At 41.3% G+C, this 22342-nt stretch overlaps 1 pseudogene; it reads right to left on the reverse strand.

Moving 5' to 3' along the window:
* Positions 1–3659: 3659 nt before the first annotated feature.
* LOC122133764 overlaps positions 3660–22342 on the reverse strand; it is a 28391-nt pseudogene continuing 9708 nt past the window's right edge.

Below are 22342 nucleotides of genomic sequence, written 5' to 3' on the forward strand. Positions count from 1 at the left end.
TTTTCATACAAGTCTCATACAAGTGACTGATTTTATTTACCTTTGTGGTAAACCTAAAATAATTCTTAAGTTACAAAACAGACACTGACCTGCTAGTATGACAAGGTAAGTTCCAACTGAAACCATGGTGATGAATAAGAATCTTCAGACAGGCAGCAGTGCTGTGGTCTTCTTCAAGAATGTGTGTCTAGCCGTTTGTTTGTCAAAAAGTGAAAACGTTTAAAACAAGGTTTAAAACACAGTCTTGTAAGCATACAGAGGTCTAAGAATGACACAATGAAAAGAGATGTGGTGATGTAGTCAGTGTTCCAAAGGGCTCTCTGTTGGTGTGGTCTGATGCTCTAGTGTAGATGCTGGTTGTGTGTGATGATAATCCTGTCTATCATCCTATTCTACTCATAAAGCACTTAAAACGCTTTACAGATTAATGCCTTAGACATTTACCCATTCACACACCGATGGCGGAGGCTACGATCTAAGGTGACAACCAGCACGTCGGTTCAGTGTCTTCTATCGCCCAAAATGTTTTGCATGTTTTAAAGTACATCGTCTTCTATCACGCAAAATGTTTTGCATGTTTTATAGTACATAATTTATGGTCTTTCAACGGCAAAGGATGGCTTTATGGCAGTCAAGTGTGGAAATACAGACTTTATAATGAAGCGCACATTATGATAACATTAAGATGAAGGTTGACTAGGACAAGTAAGAGCGCAGTATTGCCAAGACATGTTTTGCAGTGCGTTACAGAATACCAATTCTGGATACATAATGTGTAGACTGACACATTGAGAGAGAGAGAGAGAGAGAGAGAGAGAGAGTCTGATAGAGAAGCCTAGACACATTAATGAATGCACACACACACACACACAGACACACAGGAACAATGTTTTTCGTGCTCTCAACTCCTACTTTTTTTTTTTTTTTATCAAAAGTGTAAGATACAGTATGTGAGTAAGTAAGAAAGCAATTTTGAAGCATTTCATTACAAGTAATCTACATGTCTCATGTGCTTGCTTCAATGTGATGGTGACTTTTTGAGCAACGTTGCTGAGCAACCTGTATTCTGATTAGATGGCAAGTTAACCGTTGACGATTAATGTTCTCCATATAAAACGTTGTTGCGCAATAACAATATTATGGTCCTGTGTATCATCACCTTTACAGATGGGAATAGTCTCAGTAGAGATGATTAGTGGTGGCATGGAAAACATTTAAACAGGAAACAGACTGTGAAAACAATACAACACCAATAAGATAGTATGATATGAAAAACTGCATATACTGCAGGCAAAAAATCTGCTGCTTTCCATATTCCTCGTGTAGTGAGGAAGTGAGGTAATTTAAAGTAAACAAGAAGACTGATAATATTGACAAAACTAGTAACTGATTAACAATGACTGTAAAGGGTGAGCTTCGGGTATGGTGGTGTCGCACTGGTGTGTCGGTAAGAACACCTTTAGAGTCAGAATGCCGTTTATGGGTTTACTTCAAGAATGCAGGTAGCACAGTAGCCTAATGCACAGGGTTCAATTCGGGCAAAGCCAGCAAAATACAGACGCCTTTTGTATGTTTGTGATAGTTCGTCAGTGACTTGCAGCAAAGTAAGGGAAAAGGGAACATCCACCGCTAAGATATATAAACGAATGAACTAGTTGCCGTGCTGACTCATCAGGGGATTTTCTTAACTACTCACGAGAGTAGTGCCGCGAATCAGATCTCAAAGCTATAGTTGTGATTGAAAAGGTTCTAGTGGTCGTCCCTGTAGACAAAGCTGTAGTTGTGGATATAGTGGGCTAATGTGTTATACATTTGACTAAACACACACGGGTTCAACTGAAAGCTTTAGAAATGATAGAAGCAATCCCCATATATTGTATGTTCCACACTATGTAATAGTTTAAGAATAGTGTTAAAAATGCTAAATTGAGCATTGGGGACAGGGGCGGAGATCCCATTTCATTGTAGGGGGGGACAATACATGGTCAAATTTCAGAGTGTAATTCCGGGGGGGGGACATGAAAAAATTGCTTTCATGAGAGCTAGCATAAACTGCTAAATACCGAATTCTCTTATCACATTTACAAACAGAAATTCGAAGTCATTTTAGAATTATCTAAACAGAAAATCTCTATTCACAGACAAATAATGTCCAAAGTTCAAGAGAAATTGATGCTCAAAATAAGTTATAAAACAGCTCAACAGGGAATTGAACTAGCAACCTTTCAATTACAATACAACTTCTCTACCTCCTACGCCACTGTCACTCCATATTACAATACCAGCATAGTTCATGGACCGCAGAAAAAGATGACATTAATTTAACTTCAGATAATTTAACAAATCTGGAGAGGCACTGAGATGTAGACCTACGTTTATTAACTAGCATGAACCTGCCCTGACAGGACAGTGTCCTAGACTGTCTAGCTAGCTATCTTAACTGTGATAATTACCGGCATGCGTGTGTTATCGGCAAACGTTCACGTTGTCATGCCAATCCATTAATAAGCTTATGTATACTTGTGCATATCGATTGGAACTTCGTAAATGGAGTTTAGAAAAAAACTTCTTCTTTACATGTTCTTACTGCGTTCGAGAATGAGGTAAATCTCTTTACATATCGTGTATCATAGCGGCAGCGACAGGGGACAGAGGAGGAAACAGTCTGACAATCTGACCGTGTAGGCTACTGGGCTGATTAACTGAAACACGGAGCTGCCGGTAGCCCTGCCCGTTGGAAACAGCATGTGAACCAAACCACTTTGAGGAATAGGGGGAACATGATTTTTCAACACTTAAAAAACACATTTGTTTACGTCTATAATTAGCACCGCTTGTGTCGTCGTATTTTTATTTAAAAAAAATAAAATAAAAAAAATTAAAAATATATTTTTTTTTTTAGTTTTCAATGATTGTTGGGGGGGACAACTTTATGGTAGGGGGGGACACGTCCCCCCCGTCCCCCCCGGGATCTCCGCCTATGATTGGGGATACAATGAATACACCTAGACTGCGTTTATATACTGTGTATACTGGGTGATGTTTTGTGGTTGACTCATTTGTAGCAAAGTTATTATTTTGTAACTGCTTTGGGTTATTACATTATCACTCTTTCAGCTGAAAGAATAGCAAAGATAAATGATCTGCCACTGTGATTACATCAATGCCAAGAAACCAAATAAGATCAATATTTTAGTTTTAGTGTTCAGAATACAAAAAGGTCAAAGCACATGCATCGATGTACTTTCATATTTAATGTGTAAGGGAAAAATAAATCCCAACGGGACCCTGACGCAAAGAGGATGTATGGGGTGCAATTGACAGATTATTCAGCCGTGGCACATCAGCATACAGCACATGGGAGACTTTATGGTTAATAACACAATTTACAAAAATACTTTACAGTCTTCGTTTATTGTGTGCAATAAACTACATAACGTCCCAAGTCAAGAAAAAAATGATTATCTGAAAAAAAAATGATTATCTGTCCATTAAAGGACTTAATTTATGCTGTGTGCTTGAGCAATCACACTAAAAATAAAACTTAAGAAGATCAAGTGTGTGCTTGCTTACGCAATGCTGTGCGATTGAGCAATCACACTAATTTCAGGAATGTCTAATATTTTATATTATTTTCTCAACATCCACGCCCAGTTGCACTAAAGATGATAGTGGTCTGAGAGCGGACCAGAAGGAGCACACCACCACTGCGGGCAAAATTCCCCGGTGGATCGATATGTACTTGCCATCAGGATACAGTTGCAGACTACAATGATTATATAGGCTACTGCTTGATAACTCCTGAGCGCGTGTTAAACTGAGTATATTTGAGATTTCCTTGACGATGTGTGTTTGGATTCATTGAGCGAGTAGGTTTGCGTGTCGTTTCATTGACGAGTCCCATACAGACCTTCCCGTGCCAGAGACGCAACTGCAACCCAAACCAAAAAAGGTGAAGGAATACTGTGACCACGATCGGATAGCTGCTCAGTTAGTGAAACCGCACAGGGAGCCCCAAACATGGTCACGAACAACAAATGACGAACACGGCAAAAATTACTCTTCAACCTTGACCGAAATATGCCATTATAGGTATATACAATTGTCTGGCATGCTTCACAAGTCATTGTGAAGTAGCCTATGCCATAGTTCAAATTATTAAGATTTCCCCTTTACGTTACGTTGGTTTTGGCCATCAGAGGATTTTTGGTGTTTATACAGTGACATCTACTGGGCAGATAAACCAACGCACTAGAGAAAACACATTTATCTTCTGATTTACTGTTGTTTTGTCACATGACATTGTTTTGTATTTTTCCAAAGGATGACGACTCACAGACGGTGCTGACGTGATGTGTTTGTGTGTGTGTGTGTGTGAGCACGACGTATTGAAACAATGCAACACTATAATATTTCTGTATGAAGCTGTAGGCCTCTGTCAAAATCAAGATAACATATAACAAAACTAGCCCTGAAATTCATTGAACCGGCTGTGAAGTTAGAGTTTTAAAACATGTTGAGGCTGACTCTTGCATGGTAGATTCAGAGGACAAACCAAGGAAGCGGCACACATGCAATCCCACTCATTGTTACTGAAACGTCTCCATACCGGACAGTGGAAGCCTGTCATCGGTCAAACTTACACTTCAGCATCTGTAAAGTAACAAAATACATTCTCAACGCAGCATATCTGCACTCTTGCCACATTAGATAACCCAGACACCATGCACTGGGTAAACTACAGATAAATGCTAAATGTATTTCTGCATAAGGAAACATCAGAGCATCTCTTTTCATGACCCAGTTCACTCGTGGTAAGAAAGGATCACAAAAGTCACAGGAGTAGGAAAAGTAATTTAATTCAGCACTACCTTTGAGCAACAGAACAATACCCTAACTGCAGTATTTCATTCTAATTAATGCTTGTTGAAGATACTTTTATGCTTTATGTTAACACTAGATTTTCACCAAGGACATCCATTATCCATTTATCAGGTAAGATAAGGTGAGGTATCCAACAGTTGGTGTGTATGTCCAATAAGTTCACAGACCACAGTCATGGTGATCAGAAGGATCTTTATTTAATTAATATGTGGATAAAATAACGAAAGTTGACTTAGGATAGAAAAGGTTTGTGATCACAGATCGAAGGCACACAGATGTAATTCAGATTGAGAACAAAAGCAAGTGTAATTCAGTTAAGAATGACAGAACAGGGGTAAGACTGCCCTACATACAGTTACATTATCACAATCTCTTTTGAAGATTACGTAGTCAATCATGAGTTTGCTTAAAGTGGCATTATGTAGGAATTGCTAATCGCTAACGAGATGCTAGCGGCTAAACCTAGCGAAACCTCTTGAAATTTGCTTACTTTGACACTATGACAAACTAGAGAGTCAACAACTTTCCTAACACAGTCAAACATCAAGCAAGTGCAACACAAGACAAAGCAAGACGGCAAATAAGCTATTTACTAGTTCGGCAGACAGTAGTAACCGGGCGGCTTCAGGCAAAACTACATAATGCAGTAATATGCCTACGGACCCTGGTATGGCAATGGCACGGAGGCAATTCTCCATTAAACGTCATTGTAGCGCTCCCAATTTTTTTTAAGCTGTTATTTTAAGGTAAAACTGCTAATCCTAATCCTAACCCTAACCCTGAAGTACAATTCCTACATAATGCCACTTTAAAATCCCCAAAACACAGGATGCATTTGTAGACAAAAATACAAAAAAGATGATATATTTTACTGCAGGATAGGTAAGTTACTGCAATGGAGTCACATTTAATGTCTATAAATGTAAGGTGAGTCAATATACATTGTGACACAAAGAAAGACAGGGGTTTATCACACACACACACACACACACACACACACACACACACACACACACACACACACAAACCCTCACTCACACACACTCACACGCACACACTCACACACTCACACACACACAAACTTTCTCAAACACACACACACACACATGTCCATAGTGAGACAAGAGTTTGAAGCTCTGGGCAGAGGAGGATAATTAATCACACACACACACACACTTATGTCCATAATGAGATGAAGCAGACACACACACACACACAAACACACACATGTCCATAGTGAGATGAAGCACACACACACACACACACACACATGCACACATGCCCATAGTGAGATGAAGCAGACACACACACACACACACACACACACACACACACACACACACACACATAAACACACACACACTTGTCCATAGTGAGATACACACACACACACATACACACACACACATACACACACACACATGTCAATAGTGAGATGAAGCAGACACACACACACACACACATGTCCATAGTGACATGAAGTGGACTCACCCTCAGTGTTGCAGATAAAGTTGAGTTTCTCGGTCTCTGGAAGCATGACCCACTCCCCCCCCCTGTCTCCTCCAGACTTCACTGCCCCCACTCTGGCACTCTGATGGCCCGGTCCAGCTGTGCAGTCCGGCTCTGTCTCTCCCCTGGGGCCCAGTTGCTGTAGCAGATCGTCTCTGCGTTGTCCCAGAACCAGAAGCCCATGTAGCAGGAGTGTTGCAGGCCCATCCACACGCGAGTACTGGAGGCTCCTTTAGCCCGCTCCCTCACCCGGCGCTGGATCCGCTCGGAGGTCACAGACACCAGGTCCACGTGGTGCTCTCTGCAGTACTGCAGCGCCTCTTTCCAGGTCTTATTCTCACGAATCAGAACCAGTTTGTCTGGAGAGAAAAGATAAAGGAGAAAGATACAGATCCCCATGTCCAATTCTGGCGTCCTCCTAAGATCTTCATTTTATCTGCAGTAACATAATGTGCAGAGTGACCAGATGTACAATTCACAAAGAGATAGTAACACCATTAAGAGATGGTAACACCATTGAGAGATAGTAACACCATTTACAGATAGAAACACCATCTGTCAGGAATTATAGGGAAGTACCGTCATAGTACATCCTGTTTTTTATGGTAGAGCTGAGTACAGTAAGTCCGCTAGGCCCACTCAACCATCTTTAGGTCACCATCACATCTGAGTGTGATCACGCTGTTTGTGACTGAATTCCCATCAAGTAGAAGAAAAGAGCGCCCTGGTGACTTACCCTCACAGCAAATGAAGCTTGAAGGATGTTGACAGCCTACATCGTTCCACTGACCAGTGTAATTCATTTGAGCGCAGAACCTGAAACTGAACTCTGAACTGTTGCCAAAATTGGGTTCTCCAGTGTCCCAGTGGCGAAATGAGGAGGTGCTGTTGTCTGACCACTCCCAGGCATCTCTGAACAGGCCAATCCAGGCTTTCTTGGTATACCTTACGATTTTCTTTATTTTCTCATTCTCTGCCTCATCCCTCACACTGGCCAGGTCTGTGTGGTTCTCTCTGCAGTATCTCTGAGCATCTGCATAGTTCTTATTAGTTTTAGTAACCAGCACATAGCGATGTGTGGAGTTTCCCTCTGTGGTAATGCATGTGTCATGGTTAGCTGAGAAACAGCACAGCTTTACACTCTCAACTAATGTGAGTGCACATGAAGTCACAACAAACTGACTAATAGACCTGCACTGCCTAAGGTAAGAGTTAATGAGATCATAACCAACTGATTTGTTTACTTGCATAGTTTAGCTGCATGTATTCAAGAGTGAGTCAGTAAAAAGGCTTCTCACCATCATAGCAGACGAAGGGGTAGGTATAATCACACTTCCTACTGTGCCATGTTCCTTTTCCCATCACAGTGCAGCTCTCATAAGTTCTTTGTCGCCGGTCTGAGTACCAGTTCCTGAACTCTGCCTCATTCTCTGTGTAGAAATCCCTGTCAGCCAGAGACCACTTAGGACTGCCACTTAGGACTGCTTTCATTCTTCAGCCTAATCCAAGGCTGTATAGCACCTGCTTTATTCATTGTGCTATTTAACATCTTCATCTCTTTCATGTTGTCTATGGTGGCGAGGTCAGTGAACTCCTCTTTGCAGTATTGCTGAGCTTCTGTCCAGTTCTTTTTCTCCTTCACCACATGGAACTGACGTGGCACACAGGAGGAGTAACTGCACAGACTGAGAGGAGAGGAAAGGAGAGGAGGAGAGACTGCGAAAAGACCTGAGAGGAGAGGAGAAGAGGAGTGACTGCACAGACCTGAAAGGAGAGGAGACGAGAGGAGGAGATACTACGAAAAGACCTGAGAGGAGAGGAGAGGAGAGGAGAGGAGAGGAGTAACTGCACAGACTGAGAGGAGAGGAGAGGAGAGAGGAGAGGAGAGGAGAGGAGGAGAGACTGCGAAAAGACCTGAGGAGAGGAGAGGGGGATTGACTGCACAGACCTGAGAGGAGAGGAGAGGAGAAGAGAAGAGAAGAGAGGAGAGGAGAGGAGAGGAGAGGAGAGGAGAGGAGAGGAGAGGAGAGGAGAGGAGAGGAGTAACTGCACAGACTGAGAGGAGAGGAGAGGAGAGAGGAGAGGAGAGCAGAGGAGGAGAGACTGCGAAAAGACCTGAGGAGAGGAGAGGGGGATTGACTGCACAGACCTGAGAGGAGAGGAGAGGAGAGGAGAAGAGAAGAGAAGAGAAGAGAAGAGAAGAGAAGAGAAGAGAAGAGAGGAGAAGAGAGGAGAGGAGAGGAGCGGAGAAGAGAGGAGAGGAGAGGAGAGGAGAGGAGAGGAGTGACTGCACAGACCTAATGACAGAGGAGAGGAGGAGTGACTGCACAGACCTTAGAGGAGAGGAGAAGAGAGGGGGAGAGACTTCACAAACCTTAGAGGAGGGAGAAGTACACACACACACACACACACACACACACACACACACACACACACACACACATCTGAATACACACAGATCCACACACATGGAGAACACTACCACACACACTCACACAGCTGGGCCTGTCGATAAGCACACATAAACATACACACATGTAAAGTACGGATCCGAATGGACACACACACACACACACACACACACACACACACACACACTCACACACACACACACAGGTCAAGAGCAGACTGACCTGAGAGCAGCAGTGTGGTAATGAGAAGCAGAGTCATCACTGAGGGCCTGAAGAGAGAAGATCATTTAGAAACGCTGGAGATACTGGCACACGTCACACAGTGAGGGAAATAAACAAAGTAAAACAGCGTTAGGCGTTTCTGACACACATCACAGACACTTACACACATACACTCACACACACACACACACACTCACACACTTACACTTACACACACACTCACATACACACACTAACACACACACACACACACTCACATACACTCACATACACTTACACTCACACACACTTACACATACACACACACACTCACATACACTCACACACTTACACACACACTCACACACACTTACACAAGCAATCACACACACACACAGCATTTAGTGTTTCTGACAAACGTGCCGTTGCTCCACCCATGTAATCCACCCACAATTTGTTGTGAACTTGTCATTTTTCATTCCGGGCCACCCTCACACTCCGATGCTCCATGTGCAGTCACACTCCCGGCTGTGTGTGTGTGTTTGTGTATGTGTGTGTTCTGACTACCATACTAACGAGCCTGAGTCTTCATTATTGCCATCAAAGTGCAGGTTTGTTGTCCTGTAGATCCAGGTTGAAGGCTGGGTGGGCTGAGTGCTCTCTCCCTTTGCTACAGGAGGACACTCTTAATGAAGCGATAGGGTGAACAGATAGCGTCAAACTTTGGAAAAGCCCTTGATTCTTTTCAGCAGAACTTGATGTCACTGTCCCATACAACACCCATACAACTTGATAAAAATACTTCACAAATACTTTTGTAAGACTGTGAAGTATGATTTGTTTCTTTTTTTATCTTTCATCTCCTTGTCTGTGTGCACATTACATTTCGTGTTTTTATTTATGTCCTGTGTAATATGTAAATTTATAAACTGTAATGTGTATGCCCACTTGGTTTAGACGGACAATGTTTTACTATGTAAATTACTATTCCAATAAAAACTGCAACCACAGACATTGGAAGATGTGGAACCCTGTGTGTGTGTGTGTGTGTGTGTGTGTGTGTGTGTGTGTGTGTGTGTGTGTGTGTGTGTGTGTGTGTGTGTGTGTGTGTGTCTTACCTTGGGTGAACTTCCTTAACTCTAACCTAGGGTGAACATTCTTAACTTCAAGCTAGGGTGAACATTCTTAACTCTAACCTAGGGTGAACATCCTGAACTCTTACACCACAGACTGACAGCTGACGCTGTTTTCGCTCTCTTATGAAGTATTTTATGAGCAAACAAATATTTGCGCACACACCCTTCATACAAGCTGCTTGCAGCCTCATAAAGAAGATGACTGAGGAAGGCGGCTCTGTTTATCATGGCCATACTACACCTCTTGGTTTATTCGCCAAAGGTGAAGTTTACCAGCTGGGAACCTGCCCAAGACATATTCTATCAGTCTGTAGTCTGAGCATCAGAGGCTGATTTGACAGGTGTCAGGTTCATAGCCCTCAGGTCCTGCAGGAACCAGAATAATCCCCCTTCATGTTGTTCGCATCATAGGTTTTGCATTGCAAATCACCTCATGATACCTGAAAAACAGACCTAAAGCTAGCTGAGTTTTCAAGGCTCATTTGGCTTTAGAGTTAAATTTAGATTGATAAAAAATTATCAAACCTTTTGGCATGAGATGAATTTATTTAGAGACAGGACTGAGGTCAACGACTTAAGGCAACTGGAAAAACTACAAATCTCTCTGAGACAGGGATGACACCGATAAGGTGACAGCCTATGCCGCATTGTTTCATAAAAAAACTAGCAAGTCAACAACTTTCCTAACACAGCCACACATCAAACAAACGCAACACAAGAAATAGCAAGACAGCTAATACGTTATTACTGACCTGTCCAACAGAAAGAAGGCCATCTCGGCATCTGACTTGCACTCTTCTTTCTCTTTTAGCTCTTGCCAATGAATAAAATCCAGTCCGAGACCTACTCTTGCACAGTTACTCTCTCATTTTCTCTTCCTCACCTCCTCTGACAACATCTTCCTCAGTTTCTTCATCGCCTCTGCCATGATGTCCATACAGTGAATACTGTGCTAGCTTCTTCGTAAAGCAGATGGGTCTCGTTGTTGTTGCGTGGGGTAGTGCCATGAAGCATTACATAGTTCTCACGAGAGGTCTCGCGCCCTGTACCCCAAAGTTACATACTGTAATACCAGACGTACCAGGCGTGCTGTGGCAGTTGCACAGGTGCCATACTCCGTATTACAAGTCAGAGTACCACCAAAATTATTTTGAGAAAAAAATTGTTACATAATGTTGATTTAAAATAGTTAAGTGTGATTGTTGGGTGGGAGGGCACAGGGTACCTTGCATAGTTAGAACCAATGTATGCTTCTGCGTAGAAGCTAAGATGTAGGTAAGGAAGGCTTAAGGCCGGTTTATGCTTCTGCGTAGAAGCTAAACTGTAGGTTAGCCTTGAGGCCGATTTACGCCCCTGTGGACCCTACACTGATGTATGCCCCTGTGTACCCTACACTGATTTATGCCCCTGTGTATCCTACACTGATTTATGCCCCTGTGTACCCTACACTGATTTATGCCCCTGTGTACCCTACACTGATTTATGCCCCTGTGTATCCTACACTGCTTTATGCCCCTCTGTACTCTACACTGATTTATGCTTCTGTGTAGAATCTACACTGTAGGCACAACATAGGACAGTGTAGTCGTGTACCCGACGCCATAGCCTGACGTGCACCTCCCCATAAATGCAACTACATGTCACAACAAAGCATACAGCAACAACTGTGATTGGCCCGCTTGCCTGACGTTTGGGGGTGTATTGATAAAGCCTAGTTGTGTCCTAACGACGCCTCACAAATCACCATAGAAATATTATTTGGTAACAATAATGGGGTTATCAGATTGTACAGTAGATATTTCTCTGAAACTTAAAAAAAATGTAAGTGAATTAAAGTCAAACAAATCACATTTATATACAAAACTGTTGGACACACTTCACCATGTCTCCAGACCTGTCGGCTATTAATTTGGGGAGTTCATCCTTGTGCTGCTTGTGTGTATATGTCACATTTCAGTCTGGGAAATTATCATTGTTTATTGATGCGTGTAATCATGTGGTTGTTGTATAATTGTGTGTTGTGCTGTAACCAGTGTGCAGGGGGGAACGTAGTGGCAATAATTGTGGACTGATGGACTAATGGCCACGAAGTGTTGATTATATGATTGGACACTGGACGGAGGAATCCCTTTTATACAGGGAAACTGAAAGGAACGGGAATGATTTCCCAGGTGACGCTGGAGTGATGACGCGATCCAGCAGCGACACGCCGGACAACAACAATCGCCAGCCAGCCGGCATGTGGGGAGAGATGCATTTTAGCATGCCAGCTAAAGGGAGGTGGTTTTAGTAATCCGAGTGGATACTGTGTGAGTGGGTCAGCTTTGAGCCTGCCGTTTGGTGAGTGTGTGCTTTGTGTTCAGAGCTACAGCCAGAGGAGAAGCAGAAGCGGCATCGGGAGAGTGTGAGAGAGAGACGCAACCGCTCACCAGCTTTTTTTTTTTTTTTTTTTTTTTTGGCAGCACATTGGCATTTATTATTGCAATACAGTATATAAAAACATACAGACAAGAGCTCATCATATCAGTCATAAAACAAGATCAGATAAGTAATATCAGATAAATTAATAAATAATAATAATAGAAAAAATAAAATAAAAAAATTTAAAAAAATAGGACAGATACAATTCATAAATTTCATAAATGTTATACATTTCATAAATTTCATACATTTTATACATCTCACATATTTCATAAATTTAATTGCATTACAACAAGGAAAGGGATTATATTGTTCCACGTTGAAGAGTTCTCTGTACATTTTAATCGTTCTATTACTTTTGGTTGTGTTTATCATATCCAGTGTGTCAGTATATTGTGCAAATTCATGTGAGAATCTAGTAAAATTAGGAGTCACCTGTGCATATCTGCTTTTGTGTATATGGAATTTGCCAAATAATATAATCAAATTAGTTATGAATTCCAAATTGTTATTCTTATGAACAAAATAAGTGATGACACTTTTACAGTCAATTTTAACATTCATTTTAGTTTTACACAATATGTATCTTTCAATCTGAGTCCAAAAGGTAAGTGAGCATGAGCAGTGGTAGAACAGATGAGTTAAAGATTCAGAATCCCCATTGCAGAAGGAGCATTTATTTTCAATGTCTAAAATTTTTGATAAATACAAATTTGTTACATATATATTGTGTAAAATTTTAATGTGCACTTGCTTAATTTTATTAGTAATAAAAAATGTGTATGGCAAAAGCCATGCTCTTTGCCAGTCAATGTCATTAAAGATGCTATTCCAGAAAGCTTTCCCTCTGGGACTAATCTTCCTTTTTTCAAATAATGTGTTACGTATGTGTTTATTATTACATTTAATATCCATAATGTCTATACCATTCACAAATAAGAGGGGTTCTATTCTTAGTGTTCCTTGAGATTGGAGGTGACTCTTCAACAGGTGGGATAGGCCATTAGGAATGGCTTTTATCACAGAGTTAAATTCTTTACTCGTTACAGGAAAGGACTTAATGAGAAGGAATCGATCATAGCTAAGCAATAAACCATTGGTGTCAAATAGATCATTTACATATAATATACCTCTGTCAAACCACTTCTGCTTGAAAATTGACTTTTTACCAACAGTTATGTTAACATTATTCCATATGATTGTTTTGTGGAAAAAGTTGTGTGTGTAACATAATTTCCACACTAGGAGGGCCTGTTGAATATATTAGGATAATTTCATGGGCAATTTGGTAGTCTTATAATTACAGGTGAGTAGAAAGTGAAGACATTCTTTGATCCATTTTATCTTGAATGTGTTATTCAAATCAAAAAAGTTTAGCAAATCAAGTCCCCCTTCATTCCTGGGCCCAGAAAGTATATCTTTTTTTAAGTAATGGTGTCGCTTTTTCCAAAGTTGGTAAGTATGTTGTTAATTTCTTTAGATGTTGAGTCTTGGACATACAATGACAGGGCGGGATAAACAAGTCTTGAGATGCCTTCTGCCTTGGTTAAGAGAATTCTTCCAAAAATAGATAGGTCGCGTTGAAGCCACATATTCATAATGGTTTTAGTTTTTTTTAGTCTAGGAGGGAAGTTAAGCTGTTGTCTGGTTAACATATCTTTGGTTACATCAATTCCCAAATATTTGACAGATTTTTTTCAATGGAATGTTGCATATGTACTCATCATCAGTATCAAATAGACTCAAGATTTCACATTTCCCTATATTAAGATGTAGTCCTGAAGCTTTTGAAAACTCATTAATTAATTGTATAGTTGGTCCAATTTGGTATTTGTCTCTCATGAACAAAGCTTAATCATCTGCTAGTTGAGTAATTCGGATTTCTTTTTGAAAAAATAGATAGACCATGTATATTGGGACTATTCAGAACCTTGAGTGAAAGTAACTCTACAACAATTAAGAATAAAAAGGGGGAAATTGGGCAGCCTTGACGCACAGATCTGTTAACAGGAAATCTTTTAGAGGTATTGGGATAGATTAATACATTACTATTGATATCCTTGTATAACATTTTAACTACAGATATAAAGGATTCCCCGAAGCCAAATAAATCCAAAGCTTTATATATAAATGGGTGTTCGACTGTATCAAACGCTTTATAAAAGTCGAGAAATACAATGAGTGCCTGTGACTCCACATACTCTGAGTAATCTAATAGATCTAACACCAATCTTATATTGTTGCTTATATGGCGATTAGCCATGAAGCCAGTTTGGGTTTCATTTATAATTTCTGCCAGGTTTCTTTTTAAACGTCTAGCAAAAACAAGTGCAAACAATTTATAATCTACATTCAGAAGGGTGATTGGTCTCCAGTTTTCTATTGATAGAGGATCTTTGTTTGGTTTGGGTATCAAGCTAATTATTCCTTGCTTCATTGTTGTACACATTTCCTTCTTATGAATACATTCTCTATACATTTCCATAAGTGGGTCTTCAATAATACTCCAAAAACATAAGAAAAATTCAGTAGTCAAACCATCAATCCCAGGAGCCTTCTGAGTTTTCATTTGTTTCAAGGCCTCAACAAATTCGCATTTCAAAATAGGTTTTTCGCAGTTAGTTCTAAATTCTTCTGAAATGGTGGGGACATATGTTTTGATGCTATTCAAGTATTCCACACAGGATAATGGTTCAAATTTGGATATGTATGAATTTTGGTAAAAAGATCCTATATGTTCTGCTATTTCTTTGGGATTAGTACTAACATTGTTTTTAATTTTCAGTGTGGAAATATTGTTTCTTTTACAATTTCGTTTTTCCAATGCAAAAAAATAGCTAGTGTTTTTTTCGCCATTTTCTAACCATTTGGCCCTGGATCGTATAAAGGCTCCTTCAGCAACATCTGTATACAGTTTGTCGATGTCATTCTGCAGTTCCATTAACTTTAGTTTCTCGATTTCTGAAAGATCTTTTCTATTCAATAAAATATTCAAGTTTTCCATAATTTCTTTTTCTTTTGCATTACTAACCTTCTTAATTTCTTTGCTACGTTTAATAGCTATTTCTCTAATTTTGAATTTGAAATATTCCCATTTCTGAATATTAGTCATTTCATTTTCACTGAAAATATTCTTTTTATCAGGAAAACTGATGCTAACATTATCCTCTTACAAGAAACTCATTCCAGTGATACAGACAGTACATTTTGGAAAAGTCAGTGGGGAGATCAAGCATACTTTTCTCATGCCTCTCATCGCTCTGCAGGTGTCAGCTTTTTATTTAACAGGTTTACAGGTGATATTTTAGAACATTTCAACTCTGAGGATGGAAGGTGGATCATAGTAGTAGTAAAACTAGACAACTCTCTTTTCTTGATCTGTAATGTGTATGGTTACAATGACAAAGCCCAAGCAAAAACTATGTTCAGTCAGATTTACTCCAAATTAAAAGATCTACAAAAAAAATATGAAGATGCATACTTGATTTTAGGCGGGGATTTCAATGATGCTCCAGACGATTCGGTAGACAGAATTCCAGAAAGAGTTTCTCAAAATTCACAGTTTAAAGCCACACTTTATCTAAGTGAGAAAATATCAGTAACAGATGCATGGCGTTTTTTTAAGCCAAGTTGCAAAGAATTTACCTGGTGTAATTCAAGATGTACACAACAATCTAGAATAGATTTATGGTTAACCTCCACCTCTTGCCTGCAGTACATATCTGACGTTTCACATCGTTATGCTCCTTTATCGGATCACAAAATGATCTCTATACACTTAGTTGGCTCAAAAGATAGTAATAATAAAATGCGTGGGTATTGGAAGCTAAATAATAGATTACTTAAAGACAAAACCTTTCAAGTTTCCGTTCATTTAATGGCCCAACGCAACCGCTCACCAGCTGGAGTGTGTGGAAGTGCGACGGTGACGTGATCTTCCCTCCCTCATCATGCAGCAATGACACGCTGTTTTCACTGCCCCTGGACTGATTGAACTAGTGGGGTTTGGGAGTTGTTTTGTTGTGTTTTGGTCGGCGTGGAGGACAAAAAGTGTTTTCTTCATCCTCCGGCAGCGCACCCGCTTAGCGGGGCAGGCATGAACTGGGTGAGCCCCTCTTATTGGTTTCCACTTGCTGGGGAGGTAAGTGCAGCCTAACGTGACGAGGGGCTGTTTAGTGTAGCGTGGGAGCGAACTGTAACAGTGGTGTAGCTTGCTGTGGGTGTGTGTGAGCCATCTGTGCACGGACATTGCTTATGAGTGTATTTCACGTGTGAATTGTAACGCCAGTGTTTTGCCTAGCTGGGAATGATATTGGGGGCTTTGCTGTGGGTTGAGTTTGTTTCTAATGTATTGCATGTCTTGTTTCTAATCGGCCTCTCTGCAATTAAGTTGTACTCCTCCTCCCCCTTTGTGGTGCCTGACTGTGGCTATTATAGTTAGCCTCTTTATCCTGTGTGATTGGGGTGGGTTACATAGGATAGGCTGGGCCTAAACCATGTACTACATTTTGCCCAGGGACTGTGTGCTTCTAAGTGTGTGTGTGGCTGCCGGCCCTCTACAATAGAACTGTTAAACTTCATTCATGTCTGGTGTTGTGTGTCTCAGAGGGGTCTGAATCAAGGCAAAACATTAAGGTCGCGGTGACGACATATAGGCTACAGTATGTGTGTTAATGTAATATTGTCCAGCAGGCTTTGGGGAGAGTTATTATAGCCTACCCACAGCTTGCCTTTTGTTTAAGTTTATGTTCTGAACACTAGGCTACTTCAACTTGTGACTTGATGAAGGCTACCTAAGACAAATAAAACAGTTTAGTTCATCATAACAAAGTGTACAGACCAAAACTAATTATCCTGAAGAGAGATAGATTCTTTAAGGGTACATTTTAATTAGCTTAGTGAAATTTTCCATTATGTTTCCCTAAAACGACTGACCTAAATCCCTACCAGTCTTAGCAAAGCCGGCAAGTGTTTCAAGCGCATTCCGTGCCACCACATACATTCATTCATTATGAAACCATGTAACACCTCAATGCCTATTGTCTACGAAACACAAACGCGTTAGCATTGTGTCCACGAAATATTGAAGAGAGCACATTCTTTCGTGCACAGCAAACATGCTCATTCATGTCGTGCGCTGAATTGACTGTTGTACTTTTCATTTCAAAGAGGAGTTTTGATGGTTGTGACATCTACAGGGAAGATAAATCAACGCAGTGGAGACATTATTTTACGCTGTCACCTGATTTGCCAAACTATTGTTTAGGAGTGTTACATGATTTCAACACGCCCCACGCCCCCCCCCCACACACACACACACAAACACACACACATCATTTGAAGAAATACGGAACAATGTCATGTGACAACATCGCGATATGATGCTTAAGGGCCAAATAGCAAAACCAGGCCTGATATTCGTTGAACTCGTCTGTAGGGCCAGCGTCACTGCACTCGCCTGCCCCGGGAACACCTGGTTCAGGCTCTCCCTCAGCCTGGACGTCTCCTCCGCGCTCTGCTGCTGCTGTGTGTGTGTGTGTGTGTGTGTGTGTGTGTGGCGTTCTTGTAAAATGCTCTAATACGTAGTCAATCATGACCTCTCCATGAGAGAAGCTGGCCAAAGGGTTCAGCCAAACCTGAGCCGTCATACTGTGGCATTGTTCATACGTTCCGCAATGACAATGATACTTTGCTGGCCTTTACAGTCAATTTACTGTACTGTGTTTCACTCTATTTGCACTCTTGGCAACAAGCATTTCTATACTTTTGTAAAGTGTGTTGCCACAATACAATGCAGTACTGTAGATTCGCTAAAGTAATTTACAAAATATACAGCAGAATTCTGATTATTTACAGTATTTACAGCCTATTGCACTGTTTTATAGAATCAACACACTGGCCCACACTGGTGGCAGGGGGAGAATGTTCACTGCAGAACAGATTTGACCTTTTTACTGTATATTGAAGCCTGTCATTTGACTTCTTACAGTACATGTAATGTGGGAAAATGACTGCAATACATATTTTTGTGTCAGAATCTTTGCCATTTTGTACACAGTAGAACAAATGTAAATCAATGGTGTTGTCAGGTCCTTGTTTAGAATATCTTTTACAGTATTTAGCAATACAAAAACAGAACTACAATATTTTACTGTATACAAATGTTCGACATCTACAAACTTTACAACATCTACAAACTTTACAACATCTAGATTTGTTGTTCATGTTCTGCATAGACTGCTAGCCCTGGACTATGAGGGAGGTCATTAACCAACATGCAAGTTTGTCCTCAGGTTCAGCAGAAACTGGTGGAAGACAGCAGACTTTAATGTGACCTGGAGGAAACAACCGGATTGACAGATCAAAACTTCTGCACAGAAAGAGAGGAAAAGAGAGAAGAAGAGAGAAGAGGGTTAGGGTAGTGTGGAAAAAGCCCTGTGCTTGTGTTTGTGTGTGAGTATGTGTGTGTGTGTGTGTGTGTGTGTGTGTGTGTGTGAGTATGTGTGTGAGAATGTGTGAGTGTGTGTGAGTACATGTGTGTGTGTGTATATGTGTGTGTGTGTAAATGTGTGTGGAAGCGGGTAGGGAGAGGGTGTAGGGATGTGTGTAAAAGGATAAACTGTGTCCTTCAGTTACCTCCTTCATGTACTTAGATGATATTCATGAACAGAGATAGGATCAGGGGCGGCTTGTTCATAAGGGTGATTGGGGCGACGCACTGCCTCCAGAAAAGGAGATATTTAGTTTTCTGTCGGATTCTACCACTAGACCGTCTGATCTGCCTCTGAATGTCATTGTCCAATCAGGTAACAGTCAGGCAAAAGTCAGTCAAAAGTCATGCTTCAAATGGCCCCGCCCCTTGTGGGTGATTTGGGGCGAAATGGAAATCGCCCCAGACCTCTCTCATCGACTCCCACGTTAAATCAATTTTTTCACAAAACAGGGCTCTCAATGCATTCTCTATGGCTTCCGGGAGGGCTCGCCCCTCCATGCTTTCATCATAAGTAATGAACGTCATACAGCTTCGACCAAGGCATATTCTGTCGAGATGGCTAGTGCTCAGTGCAACAACTCAATTCTTTCTTTGAAAGAAACTCCTTTCGGTTGGCGTACTAACAATACAATTAGGACCAAATGTATCCATTCAACAGGTTTTCTACAACGGGGGAGAAATCCGATATTAAAGAATTGGTACGAAAGAAAATCGTGGATAGCAGGCTGTGAAGCGGCTAACGCGTTCTGTATTTCTTTTTTTTTTTTGTTACTTAGATTTTATTGAGTTTTTCTGTGAAAGACAATGGTACTGAACAACCATACAAGTACAAGGTTAAGTGTCGGCACGACAACATTCATTTTGTACAACATATTATTGTGACATGCGCTACAGCATTCCCAGACATATATTTACATAATATACAGCAGCAGAAAGGAAAATGAAATGGCAAATTATTTCAAAAGTCAATCAATAATCACAACCCTACTTAAACATATACAGATTCCATTTTGTCCATCTTCCGATATACAAGTCATTTCTCAAACGCAATAGAAAGGTTAGTCTCTCCATCTCATGGATCTCCTTAATAATATCCAACCAGTTATCAACAGTAGGTGAGTCGGTCTGTAACCATTTACGTGTGATTGCTTTCTTTGCTGCTGCCGTAAATATTTTCAACAGGTATTTATCATTTCTAGTAAGTTCTTCTGGCATATCGCCCAAATAAAGTGATAGACATGATCCTTGACTTATCAATCTTCGGGCAGGCCCAAAAAATGTGGTAGTGATTTGCATCCACTTCCCCACAACCCCTCCAACATGTGTGTGTCAGTGATGTTTGATGTGATTTTAATTTAGGTGTGATAAAAAAACGGACAAGGTTTTTCCAACAAAATTCACGCCAATAAGATGAGCAGGTAGTCGAAGACATATTTTCACATATATTCTCACATTGTTGAGGGGATATTCTTTCCTTTATTTCTTTTTCCCATTTTTCTCTGATGTAATTTGTGGAACTGCCTCTTCCCTTAACTATTCCCCGGTAGAGTCTTGAAATCACTGACTTAGAGCCAATGGTGTAAGTCTGTGTGATCAACTGTATTATGTCATTCGGCACAGTATTTGCTTCTTTTTTACCCATTTCTTTTAAAAAGTATTGGCGCAGCTGTAAATATCTGAAAAAATCTTGTTTTTCTAAATTGTATTTTTCTCTTATTGTCTGAAAACGTCTCGGTTACTTACATAACCTCGGTTCCTTAAGCAGGAACCAGATATAACAGTATGGTACATGACGTCAGTCATGGGTACAAATCGAAGCATTTATCTATTCACGCCTGAAAGGTCGCGAGATCTGTCAGCGCGCGCTCCTGGGCCCGCCCCCTCAGGAGCACTATAATATTATTACGCGCCCTCAGATCTGCCTCGGAAAGAAACTGAGCAAGACAATCAATCCAAGGTAACACTGTACACGCCAACTTTGTTATATCTGGTTCCTGCTTAAGGAACCGAGGTTACGTAAGTAACCGAGACGTTCCTTATCGCAGTTCACTGCGATATAACAGTATGGGACCCTATACATTCCCGCGTGATAATACAGTGGCAGCCAATTACACACACCAGCTTTATTGAAGCCTTTGCCCTCATAGAGGTTTATACGGCCGCTGGCGGTGAACATATTAACAGGGCAACCTTTATCATAGGCGGCAAGGATCGCGATCCTGCGCCTGTAGGAAACCACCCTGGAGTGTTTTATGTGCAACAAACATGTAGTCACCAATGAACACACTTATCATATACATCGTTCTCAGGTCAGGGGATTCAGAGATCGCTTGCCTGCAGAACACCATGAATTTAACAGGGCCACCTTTATCATAGGCGACAGGGATCCGTGATCCCGCGCCCGTAGGAAAACCCTGGGATGTTTCATGTGCAACATAACATGTAGACACTAATGAACACACTTATCATATATATCGTTCTCAGGCCAGGGGATTCAGAGATCGCTTGCCCGCAGAACGCTATGAAGAAAACTAGGTTCAGCCACATCTAACATATAGAATCTAATGAAAGTGTGGCGAGAACTCCAGCTTGCAGCTTTGCAAATATCTTCCACTGAGACGCCCTTTAGTAAGGCCCAGGAAGACGAGACCCCCCGCGTAGAGTGCGCATGCAACTTCTCCAGGGGATCTAAAGACAAGCTCTTATAAGACAACACCATAGCCTCTACTATCCAACGGGAGAGGCTCGGTTTTGATAGAGGTCTGCCTTTTGCGCGTGCACCGAAGCACACGAATAGCTGATCTGACTGTCTGAAAGCTCTAGTGCGTTCTGCGTAACAGCGGAGAGCGCGCACTGGACAGAGCTTATTCAAACGTTCCTCCTCTGCTGACGCAAATGGAGGAGGCAAGAAAACTGCTAATTCAATCACCTGATTGCGGAATGGGGTTACCACCACTTTAGGTGTGTAAGCAGCATTAGGTCGCATAACCACTCTGTCACCAGCGATCGAGAACTGAAGGCACGATGGACTGACTGACAGGGCTTGCATGTCACCAACGCGTTTTGCTGACGTTAACGCCAGCAGCAGCGCGGTCTTTAAAGAGACAAACTTTATGTCCACTGTCATCAGGGGCTCGAACGGAGGCCCTGTGAGAGCACGTAACACCACTAGCAGATCCCAAGAGGGTATGAGGTGTCTCTCTGGCACCCTGAGCCGTCTCACCCCCGCCATGAAGCGTGACGCTAGCGGGTGACTGCCAGGAGAACTGCCATTAATGCCTGCGTGG

This window comes from Clupea harengus, chromosome 18 (assembly GCF_900700415.2).
Source record: "Clupea harengus chromosome 18, Ch_v2.0.2, whole genome shotgun sequence".
Lineage (NCBI taxonomy): Eukaryota > Metazoa > Chordata > Actinopteri > Clupeiformes > Clupeidae > Clupea > Clupea harengus.